Below are 4,646 nucleotides of genomic sequence, written 5' to 3' on the forward strand. Positions count from 1 at the left end.
TCAATGGAATTGTAATAGATAAGCATGATAATGGGGGTGGGAGGGCAATACATGGGGGGAGGGGGGTTGTTACTCTGTGAGGATGAAAAGGATAACTATTGCATTGTTCTGTACACCTGAAACTAACAATAAAAAAAATGCAAATATGAATGAAGCAAGAATAACTATGCTAGTTAATAAAAGTTGTATTTTGTTAATTTATTGACTCTAGAATGCTCATAAAAATATGTTACATTCTTCTGATCAGTAAACATTCCCTTGGAACTTCTGTGCACCAGAAACTGGGGATTTAAAATCAAAGAAAGAGGGATCCTGTCATCAAACAACTCTCAGTCTAATCATACGCTTATGACTGCTTTTCATCTCCAGACACCAAGGTTATCTTGTTTCCAGATAATCTTATTTGAAGATGAGACTAGTAAATTTGAGATTAAACGGTTTACTGGCTATACTTGTTGCTTAGTGATAGGATTGGCAGTAAACTATGTAGAGAATTATGGACAATATTTAGTTTAGAGGAAAGTTCTGAAAACTGGTAGTCATTACTGGGCTGTAGGTATTTTATTTGGCATCCACAGTGGGTTTTTTGGGCTGTCTATTTATTTGCCTGGAAATATCTATTCACCTTCACTTTTTTTGTTTTTTAATCAAATTTGAGAAGTTTCAGGGATATTTTTTCCTCACTTCCTTCTTTTTCTGGGACTTCAACCCATACATATGTGTGTTAGGCCGTATGATATTTCCTACAGGTTCCGCTCCCAGCTCTGGTATAGTTCGGAAGTCTCTTAACCCTCTGCTCATCTGATCCTACCTTCCGAGATCTGCTTCCAAGCACCAGTGAAGGGTAAAAGCCTTGAGGGGACTTTTCTTATCATTCCTCTCCTGCCCCCAGTCCCAGTGGATTGTCCCCTTGCACTTGGGAAAGGTCTGCATGCCTCAGAAGACCGCTTTTATTTCTCCTGTTCCACCTCCAGCCTTCATTAAAGTACATGCATGCTGTTGATGAAGACACAGCTGGTGGGATGGGTGCAGACGTGCTCTGTGGCTAGAGATCCTCAGATATGTAATTCGTAATCCCAACCCATGTACAGTTTTTAAAAGTTCATGAATAGTGTGGCTCATTTTGTCTTACTTCTCTTTATGGCAGATACTTCCTTTTCCTGCTACTTCATCAGGGATGAAAATAGCCATGTATCTCTTTTGTCCTAGAAAGGACATATCTCCTCATTTAGGTTTCTTAGTGTTCTCAACTCCCCAATGTGTTTTTTCTTTGTTTTGTTTTTTTTTTAAGAAAAACCTAAGATTTTGTAGCTTAGCCATCTTGTTCTAGTTATTAGAGTAGGAACCAGGGTATCTGGTGAATTTCTAACTCCTAAGCAGAAGCTGAAGTCCTCTACAGTCTCCAAAAATTTTAGATTAGTTACCAACACTAAAATGTTAAGAGATTCACATAAAAATATTTCTGGCTTCTCTTGAAAAATTAGAAGGTCTGGCAAGAGTGGGCCTACGTTTTTAAGCAGCCATAGCTGGAGCTGCTTCTTGGCTGCTCATTATATGGTATTTATCTCTTCCTTTATAAGAGAATGCTTCGTAGCGTTATCCAATAGCTAGGTGGATAAAGAAGCAGGACGATCTGCTAGAAATACTTCTTTGTTTGAGTTCATGTAGCATTTTAAATGAGTCCATTGAATAAGGTCTTAGTGTGGTTTCTCAATGTGATATTTTTCAAATATAATGAATTCCCAAGTCCTTCTTGTGGGTTTATTAGTGTTAAGATCTGTTTATGAAGGTAAACTATCCCTTTCAGAGTAATTATCCTTCATTGAGTGAAAAGATTTGTTGAGATGTGTGATTTTCCCAGAACTTATGAGACTTTCTCACAGACTTTTCTTCATTACTTGAAGGACATGGGATAAGAGTAAGAGAAAAGAAATACATGTTTAATGTTATCAGCATAATATTTCAAACATAATCAATATACTCATTGATAAAGAAATTGTACTGCCAGTTTAAAGACATTTACTTGCACTATGTATAAAGGTCTACTCTACAAAGAAACTAAATCACTAAACAAAATCCTTTTAAAACTCTTTCCTTCATTCCTTTGTCCCTTTCGCTATTTGTCTACTATTTACCAGGCAGCTTGCTAGGCCCTGGGGATAAATGGAAAGCCAGACAGACCTGGTCTTTGCACTTTTGGAATTTGGGGATGTTAATAAGTCATTACCCAAAGTGTGTGAGGTCCTATAATGTATAGTATGCTACGAAAGCATTTACATAGTTCTAACCATTTACTACCTCCTAGAAAATAGTATGCCAAAGTATAAAATTGGGAACTGTTACAGAAGATTAATGTAATCATGAGGGTTCAAAGCTGAGAAATCATGAATAAGCATGGGGGTTTAAACTTCCCTGACATTTCTGTTTATTAAAGCCAAATGCTGGGGGTCAGTCTAATTCATTAGAGTAGGAAAAAACTTGATGTCAAGGTTGTGTTCTCAACCTCAGTTAATTCTTGATTATCCACAATTTCTAATCATAGCCTGTTTTTTCCCATGCATGTTATCTGTTAGGTCACCCTTCCTCCAACCAGTTTCAGGGTTCAAAAAATCTATACACATTTGATTTTTGTTTATTAAGGTTACAACTCTGATGGCAGAATATCTAGAAATGAATGATAATTCATTTCATATTTAATTTGAAAATGAATGGGATAATTTTTCCCTCACTTTTTCTTCTTTAGGAAGATAAATTTGAACTGCGTAAACTTCATTAGGCAAAATATTTTAAGGTATAATAAAATGTGATAAATAAAATAATGCAATTTTTAAAAAATGTTATTATATACCCCTAATTTTTTCCTTTGAAAGTAGTCACATTGGGAAATCTCTTATTTCAATGAATCAGCCTTGGATTTCCTTTTCAATTCTATCATTACACATTCTCTTGAATATTCTAAGTGGTAGAGCATTTTCATTTGTGGAGGATAGATTTACTTTTTGCAATCAGCCAAACGTATTTAAAATCTGGGCCTACTGAATAAGACAGAGTAATACTATTTGGGGGCATGAAGTTTTTGCTCTCCCAAAGCAGTTATAACTATGAAGTCAGGAGGGTGCAACTGTGTTAACAAGCTCTGAAGATAATTTTTAAAGAGGAGATAATTTTTAAAGAGGAGCTGCAAAAATCATTTGGTATATAAGAATATACATGAATAGTCCTCTAAGATTATTATGTTGAAGAACAACAATCCTTTTAATATATGAAATTTTGTATGTGTATTAAAATCTGTCTTACTAGCGGGAATTGTAGTAAAGCAATATAATAATTAAAATCCCAAAAATATGCATAGTCTAATAGTTTATTTGGTAGCACAATGTGGTATTGTACATGTGCAGACTCATAAAATATATGAACTATATTTCTCTGTAGATTTGTATTTATGATATAAAAAATAACTTATTTAGATATGTTGTTTTTAGATTGGGTATGTGCTATGATTAATCCTAAAATACATTTTCTTGAGGCACTTATAGCTAGCATTTTGAAATTTTATACATAGAATACCTAATTATTAAAAAACACATGTATTAAGGTTTTATACCAAATTTTGTAAGTAAGGCAGAGCATGAGTGAATTATATATAGTGAATAGCTATGTAATGAATAACTATGAATAGCTATCTCAGGCTTAGCTAATATTTGATTCACTAGAAGCAAATGACAAACTTAAGTTTGAATCCTACTTTACTATAGCTAACTAATTATCTGTGACCTCAGACAATTTTCCGTCCTGGTTTTCTATTTATACCGATATATTATGCATATGTATATGTAGTATATTTATATATATAATTCTCATCTGTATATATATATTAGTCAGTAAGATAAGCATCGTGTATATATAAAGCTTATCTTATTGACGAATGTATTGACTAATGTACATAATGTACCTGGCATCTAATGGGCTCAACAAATAGTGGTTATTATTAAGAGATGATATACAGAATAGCAATTAGCCTTTTACATACTCATAATTACATTATAATTAATAAAATTTAATACTTACTGAACATAATCGTAATGGTACTCACGGCTTCCTTTTCATCAATGCCTGCCGTGGTGCTGGTGGACAGTCAGTGCATACTCTCAGTAGTTTTGGAATCCATGAGTTTCCAAATCAGAACATATGATTATCTAATCTCAAAAGGGGCAATTGGTAGGCATTATAAAGGAAAAAGTAGTTTTTTTGGAAAGAGTACATCTAAGCACTTTTCTTTGAGATCTAAAATGGGGCTAAAATTAAATGTTGTCAAGGAAAGTTCTAATTTTTGTTATTATGTGTCTGTGTGTATATAGGCCTTCTACATTTTTCCTAGTATCTGACTTCTGAATCAGCGGTATTACTGCTGTGTTGTGGGAACCTAGTGTGATTACTTTGCTTTTGTAATATATCCATGTGCAAGAGCCAGGTGTTTAAATTCAACTTTTTTTGTTAATGAGATTATCATCCCTGAACATAGTCTCAAGGAAATTTCTTGGGTGCTGCTTCAAGAAAAAAAAGCCTTTTTCTCTTTACCAAATAAAAGGAAAGGGTGTTTTATTATGAGAAGTATAACATTGCATTCCAGTAGAGGAAACCTTTTG

Source organism: Hipposideros armiger, unplaced genomic scaffold (assembly GCF_001890085.2).
Source record: "Hipposideros armiger isolate ML-2016 unplaced genomic scaffold, ASM189008v1 scaffold_175, whole genome shotgun sequence".
Lineage (NCBI taxonomy): Eukaryota > Metazoa > Chordata > Mammalia > Chiroptera > Hipposideridae > Hipposideros > Hipposideros armiger.